Consider the following 13,220-nt stretch of genomic DNA (forward strand, 5'->3'; position numbering starts at 1 on the left):
AGTTTGGAAAAATGTGTTTGTACAGCACTTCCAAAAGCAAAACAACCATATTCCATTACTGAACGAATAGTTGTTTTATAAAGTGTTATCAAATCATTTGGATGAGCACCCCACCATGTACCAGTAATCATACGAAGAAAATTAATTCTTTTAGAACAAATTTTTTGGACATATTGAATATGATTATTCCACGTCAATTTCGAATCAAACCATATACCAAGATATTTATAATCAAAAACTTGTTCAATTTGATGATTATCAAGAAATAAATCAATATGAACTGGAGAATGTTTGCGAGAAAATAATATAAATTTTGTTTTTTGAGCTGAAAATGTAAAACCATTATTATGTGCCCAAGTGTGAATATTATCTAAAGAATTTTGCATATAGTGACGAATAATTTCTCTATTCTTGCCATTGATAAAAATGACATTATCATCCGCAAATTGAACAAAATAGCATCCATTAGGAATAATGGAAATGATGTCTCTGGTGAATATGTTACATAAAAACGGGCTTAAACAAGAACCCTGAGGTAAACCGAAATAGCTATAACGGATCATTCTTGAAGATCCGTTATGGAAAAAATGCATTATTTTGAAAGAAAATAAATTACATATAAAATTGGAAATGATGATAGGAATTTTACAATCGTTCATTTTATTAAACAATAAATCAATCAATACAGAATCATATGCACCAGAAACATCCAGAAATGTTGAAACTACATCCTGTTTTTTGTTGAACGATAGTTCAATTTGTGAAGCAAGTAAAGCAATACAATCTCGAGTTCCACGACCTTTAAATCCGTATTGAGATGATGAAAATATATTATGTTTCTCAGCCCACAATTCAAGACGATTTAAAATCATTCTTTCCATCAGTTTACGGAGGCACGATAATAAACTAATAGGTCTTCTACTTTCTACTAATGAAGGATTTTTATCAGGTTTAAGTAAACTAACTACTTTAATAGAACGCCATTCCATAGGAAAAATATTCTGAAACAAAAATGAATCATATAAAGAAAGTAAATGTAATTTACCATCAATCGGTAAATTTTTTAAAACAATAAATTTAATGTTATCAATGCCAGGAGCAGTGTTGTTAGTAATAGTTAATGCCAATTCCATCTCCTCAATTGAAAATTTATTGCAGAGATCAGGATAATAATTGTAACATTGATGTTTTTTTAATGTGATGGGGGTAGGAACGAAATCTGGACAAATTTTAGAAGCAAATAGATCAATCCAATCTTCTGAATATTCCAAAATAGATGTAGAAGGAATATTATAATTCCTTAAATTTCGAGCAACTGCCCATAATTTAGTTAATGATGTTTCAGAATCAAGATTTTCAATAAAAGTTTTCCAATAATTTCTTTTTTTAAATTTTATAACTCGAGTAAACTGAGCTTCAGTTTTACAATAGAAAATATAGTGATCCCTAGATCCAGATTTTCGAAATTTTTTGAATGCATTTGATTTATTTTTAAGTGCTTAAGTACAATCATGATCCCACCAAAAACAAGGAGGTCTTTTTTGAGAAGGACCTAAAAATATTTTTTTACTCTGAGATTTATGTAAACATTGAATTAAGATTTTTGAAAAACTGTTATAATTTTGAAGAGGTGGAAGCGAATTATCAAAATTGATAAGAGCTGAAGAAACTAAGTCTGAAAATTTATTCCAATCAACATTTTTAGTGAAATCATGAACAAAAGGTTCATGCTGGAACTGATCACGCGAAGGATAATGAATTGATATTTTAATAGGTAAATGATCACTACCATTTGGATCATTAATGATGGACCAAGAAGATCTTATGGACAAATTATTTGAACAAAGCGACAAATCTATACAAGAATGATTAGCAGGAGGGACCGCAACTCTAGTGAAAGATCCATCATTCAGAATATTTAAATTTAATTCATCAATTAGATTCATAACTAGTTCACCTCTACCATCCGTTATGTCACTACCCCAAGCTAAATTATGAGCATTTAGGTCACCAAGTACATAAAATGGTGAAGGAACATTATTCAATATTGTTCTGAGGTTTTGTAAGCTAAATTTTGCTTGGGGAGGAATATACAAACATACAATTGAAAATTCCAAACCTTTATGTTTGACTAAAATAGCCACATATTCAATTGGCGAATCAACAATAAAATTCAAAAATTTAAATTCAATGTTTTCACGAATCCCGATCATAACACCCCCATAAGCTATGTTACGATCTTTACGAATTATATTGAATGAAGGAATTCGAAAAAATTTAGTATCAATCAACCATGTTTCATTTAAACAAAATATATCAATATCAAAATTTGCTATTAAAGCTTTAAGTCTATCAATTTTTGGAATGACACTACGACAATTCCATTGTAAAATATTCAAGTTACTATTTTTGAATGAAGCCATTAGGAACAAAACAAGGAACTAATGAGGGGCCCAAATGAATTCAATTTTTCAAGAATTTTTGCTAAAAAGGGTAAACATTTTTCAATGATTTTTTTCCAAAAATCATTCAATCCCAAAAAATTCACAATATCTTCCAAAATATTCAAAATACTACCCTCATCACCATCATGCTCATAATTATGAGATTTATTATTGTTCTTGTTAAAGTCATTATGATTACCAGAAAAACCAGGAGTAGTTTTCTGAAAACCAGGAATATTTTGAGTTGAGCTTGAACATTTGATTGGAGGAAAATTCTTATCATAAGAAGTTGGGGCCCAGATAGCCGTAGCGGTAAACGCGCAGCTATTCAGCAAGACCAAGCTGAGGGTCGTGGGTTCGAATCCCACCGGTCGAGGATCTTTTCGGGTTGGAAATTTTCTCGACATCCCAGGGCATAGAGTATTGTCGTACCTGCCACACGATATACACATGCAAAAATGGTCAATTGGCATAGAAAGCTCTCAGTTAATAACTGTGGAAGTGCTCATAAGAACACTAAGCTGAGAAGCAGGCTTTGTCCCAGTTGGGACGTAACGCCAGAAAGAAGAAGAAGAAGAAGTTGAAGGTTGTGGATTTAAATTATGGTTATGGTTATTTGATTTATTTATTCTTTTTCTTTTAATAGGTGGTTTTTATACAAAATTATTAGGTTCCTCATTCAAATTAAGGTCATTGTTTTGAGATAAAGGTTCAAACATATTTTTAGTTGAAAACACATCAGAAGTTTTAATAACTTCCGAATAAGATGATTTATTTTTATTTTTTATTTTTAGATTGAATTGTTTCTGATGTGCTATATAAACCGAACATTCTTTCAAAAATGCATGCTTTTTGCCACAATAAATGCAACTATCAGATTGTTTTTTACATTCAGATGGAGAATGTACCCCACCACATTTTGAACATTTTGGTTTATTGGAGCAAAAATGTGATGTATGGCCAAAAAGAAGGCAACGATCACAATGCATGATTTTTGGGTAAAAGAGCCTAACGCGAAATTTAACATTATCAATGTCCACATAATCAGGAAGGACAGATCCTGAAAATTTTAATTTTATACAATTCGAATGAGTATATGAGGAACCTTTATCGGAAAAAAGTAATTTAGATAACCGAACACATTCTAAAATTTTTACAGGGGAAATCGTTTTATTTTTGAATACACCAGAGCCATAATTTAAAACATCCTCACAATCTAATGACTCGTCATAAATTATACCATTTATTTCACATGAGTCGCATGGAGCATAGACTCGATATGAATTATAAAACAATTTGGACTCTAATAACGCATTAGCGTCCTCACGAGATCCAAAAACGACCCGCAATTTGTCAAGAGAAATCTTTTTGATTTCTTTGACAGATTTATATAATTTATAAACTTCTGACGAAATTAAAAGAACGTTAATAGGTTTTTCTTTTTTACGGAAAAACACAACAAAAGGACCAAGATATGTAGAAGGATAGGTTTTAATGCGAATGGGTTTAACCGTAGATGAAGATTTGTCAGAATCTTTATCTACTACAGAAACTATATCCCCGTCAGTTTCCATAATGGAAAAATGACGGGGACGAAATTCAACTAAGCAAACACCGAAAAAATTATAAAATGAAACACTAATCTAACTAAAAATGAAAACAAATACTTAACAAACGCCAATAAACTTCAGTGACACCAGCAACAGCACTCAAAAACGACAAACAGCTTGTATCACCAACAATAACCAGGAGTCTTGCGATTTGAAGTTTTGCAGCACACTTATTCCTCTGTTTACGTAATTCTAATCAGCAACCAACACGCAAAAGCAATCACCTTCAAAGGACAATACTTCGGGGTAGAAATTCACCTGAAACGAAAAAAAATGACAAGCGCAGAAAAAAAGACCTGTAACCCGGTCAAGGCCTACTTACCGAAGATGTATTTTTTTTTATTTTTATAATGTTTATTTTTAAACATCCCTATCCTTTTTAATTTTTTCTTGAAGCCTCTTCTAGTTACTGATTTTTGGCAATAACAAAAATTCAAATTTTTACGCTTCTTTTAAAAATATTATTTTTTTTTCTGGATTTTTGTTTTATTTTCCGTCCAATTAACGGAAAACAGATGTGAAATTATTTTAATGCCACCAAGCTCTTCTTCTGTGATAAGTTGATCGTAGAAAAATATAAAAATACGATTTTTTATATTACATGTTAAATTTGTCTTCTGTGTCTTTTTCATAGCAAAGAATTTAAGTCAAATGGTTGTTTATTGTTAATTCTTGCCTTCCAGCATCGTATCGATGACATACAACAAGTACATGATGAACCATTACTTTTCTATTTCATAAGGTACATACTTCAGATTCTTTTTTCTCAAAAATATACTTTTTATTAAAAATTGCATGACTTAATCGTAATCTAGTTAATACCTCTTGGCTTAAACTCAAAATTTGGGTATATTTTGTTTTCCGTGTCTCTTCCGAAATGTCAGTTAGGAATAACCCCAGTGTTAAAACTAAAACCCCTGTGGTGTTTTTGTCGACTAAGCGAACGTCAAACATGATCAAAAGTGTCAAGATTCATTTATGGACCCAATTTTTAAATTAAATTTTAAACATGATATAGCCGTTATTTGAACGGGAAAAATAGCTAAAGTAGTTGCAGTAACATGCTCTATCGTGTTGTTAAATAAAAACAAGATTTCATTAAAAATTTTAGGACCCCATTCAAACATAGATTTTTTACTATTTAAAATTGTTTTATGTAAACGAACAGTAGCAAAAGTACTACAAATGTATTATGTACAAAACCAAAATAACTTAAACAGGATAAAGTTCGTTCAAGACTGTCCTAATGTCTTTTAAACGCTACGTTAGATCAAACTATTATTCACAGTCACTACGAAATTTGTGTTTAAGATGGAACAAATGTGTCTAAAAATTATAAGTCAAAGTGCCCACTTGACGTTTCCCTCACTTAGCAATATTTGAGGTTCCTTGCCATTTGTCCAAATGCTGTTTGACCTAAATTGAACTAATGGAGCTACAGTTAGCATGCATTTATAATGAACTTCAAAGAACAGCTTATTCTTAACGAGGGATTTTTTTTCTGTTCGGAACATAAACCACTGCGACCAAGATTTGATCTATTGCAGTATATCCCGCGTCCTTTGTTTAGTGCATGTCGTGTTACCTTATCACTATTGAGAAGTGATAAAGTATTCGGTTTTCTTACAGTTGTAATTCCTTACTTGATCACAGGAAAGGATTCTAATTGAAAGGTTCCGCTATTTATACCCTCTGAAGAATGTGCTGGGTACACTCTCTACAGGTGCACCCCTTTATCAGTCAAAATCGGATCCCTTGATTAAGCCAAGAAATTGCACCGATATTGTCCATGCATCAGAATCCTAGTCCTTACTTCTTCAAACTAGAGAACTTAATAAATAAAAAATTAGAAAACAAATTGTTGTATTCGACTCATTTTTTTCCTTGTCTCGAGATCATTCTCGGCAACCGGGTAAACCGAGACTTGTCACTTTCAACAAGGTTTACAATTGTAATAAGGACTAAAAAATGTTCCTTTGATTACTATAATATCCTGTTCTCTTCGTTTGAAGCAGTCAGGACTAGGGTTCACTTCTTTACCCCATAACGCACCACGAAAAGGTGATCTACCCGCGTTATGGGTATTAACGAGGGATGAATCATTATTGATATACAGTCAACTCTCCATTACTCGATATTTCGTATCGAGTTAGAGAATCATAGTAAAAATTGGTTTTCATGGCTAAATTGATAGTCCCTTGGATCGCAGTTTCACTGGTTTTGTGTTCTGTTAGTCGAGACTTCCTTAACTCGATGGTCTCTTCAATATCGAGTTATGGAGAATTCACTGTACATACAACACACTTTTTAGCGTTAGTTCAAGAAACAGTCAGTGCTGAAGGAAGAACATTCTAAATGCAAGCAATAATTAACAATTCTGCTCTGTTTTCGCATTGCGTTTGTAGATAGATTTTAATTGTCCTTCTGCAGGATCGGTTTGCTTCTGTCCCACGAATCAAATTCTATACATATTTTCAACGACCTTTATACATTTCAATCCCATTTTTATTTTTCAACACTTCTTTAAAGGGCCAAAGTGATATGGACCAAATATGGCGTTCTTCTTGTCGACATTACGACTCATCTGGTGCAAAGCATGCTTTTCATCTGTTCAGTGTTTGGCGAGTATTTCTACAGTGATCATCTTACAGCCTATTCCAATTGATAATTTTTGCATTCGTATATAGTGTAACATGTTCAAATGTGCTCTGAGATCTGGAAATCCGGGGAAATTGCCAACCAGAAATAAGTTTCAACCGACAGTATTCAATTCCACCACCCTCAGCTTGATCTTGCTAAATAGCTGCACTTTACCACTACGAAGGTGAACAAATAACACGATATTAAATAGAAATAATAAATCTTAGAGCTGTTAAGTAGAATACCTATAAGTAGATGAAAAACCGAATTTAGTACTATACCATTTAATTCCACTAGAGTGGAATTAAATGGTATAGTACTAAATTCGGTTTTCCATCTACTTACGATATTAAAATTTAGTTGTACGTATAAATTGTTTGTGGCCTTCCGTAGCAGCCGAGTGGTTAGAGTCCGAAGCTACTAAGCAAAGCCATGCTGAAGATGTCTGGGTTCGATTCCCGGTCGTTCCAGGATGTTTTCTTAATGGAAACTTCCTTGATTTCCCTGGGCATAGAGTATCATCCTGCCACACGATATACGAATGCGAAAATGGCAACTATGGTAAAGAAAGCTCTCAGTTAATAACTGTGGAAGTGTTTATCAACATTTGTGCAAATGCTACGAAGGGGAAGGGGATGTTAAAATCCGGGTAAAATGCTATGCCATTTATGAATGAGGATGCACGACATTTGGCATACGGACGTTAGGCCTAAGTACGATAGGCATAATGGACGATAGGCATAATTTCCAAAATGAAAATTGATTTGATTTTACAATTCATGTGAATTCTGTTCAATAATGAGATTTGTTTAACACTCCAGGGGGACGGACCTGGTGTAGTGGTTAGAACACTCACCTCTCACGCCGAGGACCTGGGATCGAATCCCATCCCCGACATAGTCACTTATGACGTAAAAAGTTATAGTGACGACTTCCTTCGGAAGGGAAGTAAAGCCGTTGGTCCCGAGATGAACTAGCCCAGGGCTAAAATTCTCGTTAATAAAGTCAAACCAACCAACCTTTAACACTCTTAGTAGTAACGCCAAAAATTTATGTTTTCATTTTAATATTGCGGCGCTTATATTAAATCCACATCCAGCGACGGCGGTAACGCGCAGAAGATATGCGCGCAATTCAAACGCAACATCAAAATTCAAGTAGGCTTGGATTTTTTCGTCCTTCAAAGACACAAATGTTTCAAATTTGCTAAATCTGAAACATTTGGTGATTTTCATTATCACTGCGACGGTATATCGACATTTTCAGATAATCGCATTACGTGGATTTATCTTGCAGAGCACAATATTAGATTATTAAATTTTCCACAATTTGTACAGGTTTTCACTGTAGATATTACTAGTGGATGTATTTTATCCTATGGGAATTTAGTGTATTCTTTTCAATATGTATGGTTCCTAATACCGTGCAACAGAGTAAAAGCCATGTAATTATTAGATTATATTAGATTTATTGTTAGGTCATGATTGACTACTTCATATTCAGTTTTTGAGGAATATGCAACGAATATGGAAGTGAAACATCCTATAACGATTTTAATGAAAAAATAATGATTTACCCACTTTCCCAACTTTTTTAGTATTTTTTACTGTAAATAAAGATTTTAATACTCTTAAATATGAGTGCGAAATTTTGAAATAATGGCTCCCTTATGCTTAAACGTTTCATATTATGGTAAATAGCATCCTCCCAAAGTTTAAAATGATTCGGAAGAAAAATAACTGTGCACAAGCCATTTGAAGTTCAGCCCCCTATCTCTTCGTCATAATACTTGATACTTGATGGGCAACAATTCCTTGCTATTGCGTTGAATCTACGCCGAATGAAGAAGCCTTCTCCATTGGACCCGGTCCTGGGCCAATCGCTTCCAGTCGCCCTGAACGTTAAGCGACCTTAAATCCTCCTCAACTGCAAAAAGCCATCTGGTGCGCGGCCTTCCACGGAGGCGACGGCCTCTTCCTGGTTCCCTGCTGAATATTTGTTTAGCTTGACGTTCCTCCGACATGCGAGCTACATGCCCAGCCCACCGCAGCCTGCCGTGTTTTATACGCTTAACAATATCCATTTCATTATAGACTTGGTATAACTCGTGATTCATGCGACGCCGCCAGATGCCATTGTCCAATTTACCGCCGAGTATTGTTCGCAGAACTTTACGTTCAAAGACCCCAAAAGCTCTCCGGTCGACCTCTTTCAACGTCCAAGATTCGTGGCCGTACAGAGCTACCGGAAGAATTAGAGTCTTGTACAACGCGAGTTTGGACTTCGTCTGTAAGCTGAGAGCCCAATTCGCGTTGTCTCCCTTTTAAAAGGCACGTATGCCTCTTCCACGGCTCGGCGATCAATCCCGATTATGTCGATATCGTCCGCAAAACCAAGGAGCATATACGAACGTGTGATAATAGTGCCATTCCTATGCACGCAAGATCTCCTTATTGCTCCTTCTAACGCTATGTTGAACAATAGGTTTGAAAGTGCATCGCCCTGCTTCAATCCGTCTAAGGTTACGAAGAATGTGGAAATCTCATCCGCAACACGTATACTTGATTTCGATCCTTTCAACGTTGCACGAATCAGTCTAATCAGCTTCGTCGGAAAGCCATGTTCCATCATTAATTCCCACAACTCGTTTCTTTTAACTGAATCGTACACCGCCTTGAAATCAATGAACAGATGATGAGTCTGCAAGTTGTACTCCCGGAATTTATCGAGGATCTGTCGCAGGGTAAACATTTGATCCGACGTCGATCGGCCCTCACGAAAACCAGCTTGGTATTCGCCGACGAAGCACTCTTCAAGCGGTCTCAATCTGTTGAATCTGTAAGTGGTTCAGTAACGTTTCGAAGTGCTCTTTCCACCTGGCAGCCACCATCGTTTTATCTGTCAGCAAATTACCTTCACGGTCGTTGCACATGACGGGAGACGGCGCTGACTTTCTCCGCACGCCATTGACAGTTTCATAGAATCGTCGCATATCGTTCTGTTCCATACAGTTTTGCGCCTCGGCTATCACGTTCTCATCAAACTCTTTTTTCTTCCTGCGATGGATTCGCTTTTCGACTGATCTTGCTTCCCTGTACCGCTCTCTGTTCAGCCTGGTACCAGACACTAACATCCGACGTCTGGCCACGTTCTTCTCATCCGTCACCCTCTGGCACTCCTCGTCGAACCATCCGCTTCTGTGGCGTCTTCGAGCAGTACCTATCACTTCTCGCGCTGTTTCACTCACCACTCCATGGATTGCATCCCATAGATTGTTGAGGTTTTCGCTCACATTGACATCACTTATCCGCTCGTCCAGCTTTTGGTGGTATTCAGCTGTAACACAGTCTGCTGAGAAGCGCTGGATATTGAATCGCATTGTTCGCTGTGGTCTTGAATTCGCTACAGTTTATAACCGCGCTCGAATTTTACTGACAACGAGGTAGTGATCCGAGTCAATGTTAGGACCCCTGAAACTCCTAACATCGATGACATCTGAGAAATGTCGGCCATCCACCAAAATATGGTCTATCTGGTTGCAAATATCACCATTTGGATGCCTCCAGGTGTGCTTCTGAATATCCTTGCGTGCAAAGTAGGTGCTGCAGATGGCCATCCCCCTGGCAGCAGCGAAAGTCACTAGTCGTAGGCCGTTGTCATTGGTAACGGAGTGAAGACTCTCCTTACCGATGATCGGAAAAAGTCCTCTCTTCCGACCTGCGCATTCGCATCTCCGATAACGATTTTCACGTCGTGTTTTGGGCACTCTCCATAGGCCTTATCAAGGCTTTCATAGAACGTGTCCTTCACGTCATCAGGTTTGTCGTTCGTCGGTGCATAGATGTTGATCAGGCTGTAGTTGAAGAATTTGCCCCGTATCCTCAGTACACAGATACGTTCGCTAATCGGTTTCCACTTCATAACGCGTTTCATCTGCTTCCCGATCACTATGAAACCGACTCCATGTTCTGCCTTATCGCCGCCGCTGTGGTAGATGTTATATTTGAACGTAGTGTTGGCGATGGGATCAACCGCCCGGAATTCACGTTCTCCAGATCTAGGCCACCGCACTTCTTGAATGGCGGCCACGCCCACTCCAACCTTCTGCAGTTCACGAGCCAAAAGGCTCGCTCGTCCGGGTTCATTTAACGTCCTGACATTCCAGGTACCAAGTTTCCATTCATAGTCCTTATTTCGTTGCCAGGTCGGTTGCCGAAAATATCGTTCGTTATTTCTTCTTTCTCCATTTTTCGTGGTAGGTGAGAAATTCGGTATGCTACCTTACCGGGGTTGCGCTACCTACATCACGTTGATGGGGCTGCCACCTTAGGTTAGTTGACGTGATACAACATTTCATACTCAGCCGCTAGATACCAGAACAGACGCTGTTTGAGCCGCACCTCCTGGTGAACAGACGCTCAGGACGCACCCCCTCACTCTAGCTGATGTCAGAAGGACAACAGTGCTCAGGTTGCACTACCAGCTAAGTACGCAACCCTTAGCTGGCGGTCTTTGTCATCGTTAGACCCGAGGAAGCGTGAGGTAGGGACTTGCGAGGACCAGAGCTATGTTGGACGCTCCTTCCTGGTTGTCGACTCACCATTTTACAACCTAATTGCTAGGGGAAAAGCACTAATTTTAGACCTACAAGTATTCTGCTCCAATTTTCGGATTTTCATGCAAAGTAGTCCAAAATCGTATGGATTGGTCAAAAATTGGTGCTTTTCCCCTATTCATGATCATGAACTGGGTTTGCATTTTGCATGCTTAACCAACTGCTCGTCAGGCAGCAGTGGTGCTCGTGGCGGGTAGAATAGATCAAAGTAATCCAGGCTACTATGTTCTACAGCAACAAAGCAGTGTTGCTCTGAAAGTAATTGAATGATCATCTCAGCATGTTTTAGACTTTGTTATCGATAATAACAAATTATCCTTACGTCCCATCAAAATGTGGTCTTCGGCAAAGTTGTATCTTCACATAAGAAAAAAATGTTCGCTTTTCCATGGATTATTATAACGAGCAGCTAGGCGGCATCCATTTATTACGTAACGCTAAAATTTGAAATTTTTGACCCCCTCCCCACCTCCGTAACTCTTTTTGTATGGAAATTTTGAAAGTTTTGTATGGGTCGTAACGCTCGAGCCTACCCCCTCCTTCCTTCGAGCGTTACGTAACTTGTGGATGCCGCCTTAGAGGACTGAGCACAAAAGGTTTGCCTTTTCCATAGTAATTTCCATATACACTTCAAATGGCGTGTGCACAACCAAATTTCTTCCAAATCACTTAAAATTTCGGGATGATGATGATGATGATTTTCATCATAATTGAAATCGTTAAGCATAGGAGAGCAAAAATTTCAAAATTTGCATCAGCCTAGTGCGCACACTACTATCAACATAATTGCTCCATCAACAACGTTTCTTCAAGATACGAAAGATACGAATCATAACGGAAACTAGACGCGGCACATGGTCCCCTAGAACGGTACAAGGCGGCCTTAAGGTGACACGGGATACCGTGTTATTTTCCCTATCTTTTGTCTCACTCTAACAATTATCATCAAAACTTTGTGGAAGCAAATCTCGAGTTTTAGTGAACCGATGAAGCTGAAAATTTATTGGGCTGTGCTCTGCATGTATAGAATCATAGTGATATATTTTTTGCACCGATATATGGAGTGGTTCTGGGGATTTGCTTCTACACATGGATAGGGTGATTACGATGGCATACCGTGCGGCCTTAACATGACATTTGTGACACAATTTTTGAGTATTTATTTTACGCATCACTAATTTTAGATTTTTCCTTGAATTATGGTATATTTGCACGCTTCTTAGTGCTATTCTAGTCCGCTTTAAATTATGTGATGTAAATATTACTATCAACAATTCTCGGATCAACTAGCTCTTTAATGATTATGTGGAACACTTGGGAATCAGATAAATTGTAGAAGCTCTATGCAATAAAATCGGAAATATGGGATGGTGTCTAGAACCATAGTTCTATCAAAAATAGCGGGGTCCTGTTGCCCAATTCTGCACCGCACACTCTATCACTCTCTATAATACTGCACTACGTGGTTGGAGCTCACTAAAACCTTCATCGATTGATGGTTGCTCGATCGGTGATCTGATTGTACATAGGCCACTGTCCTCTCGGCAATGGTCGGTGACCCAGGCTATTCGTTCAGCCTCCGTGTAGTTGTCGTGCCCGTTAATCCGACCATATTGATTTCCGTATCGCCACTCGCCACCCGTTGAAGGTTACCAACATATCTTGTCCATTCCTCTGGTGGTGGGTTTTGGAAACTGTCTTAAAGAAGTTGATGGTGGATGGTGATACTCTATGATAGGCTACTATACTATGAACTAACATGGGACTAACTGACGGAGAAAACTGCACGACAACTACATACACTACCTGCCACTATTTCCACAAATTCTCGATTTGAATTTTAACAAAATCTCAAAAACACTCCACACTGAACTACGAACACTTACAGCATCTAAAGTATATCCTTAATCA

This window comes from Aedes aegypti, chromosome 3, assembly GCF_002204515.2.
Source record: "Aedes aegypti strain LVP_AGWG chromosome 3, AaegL5.0 Primary Assembly, whole genome shotgun sequence".
NCBI lineage: Eukaryota > Metazoa > Arthropoda > Insecta > Diptera > Culicidae > Aedes > Aedes aegypti.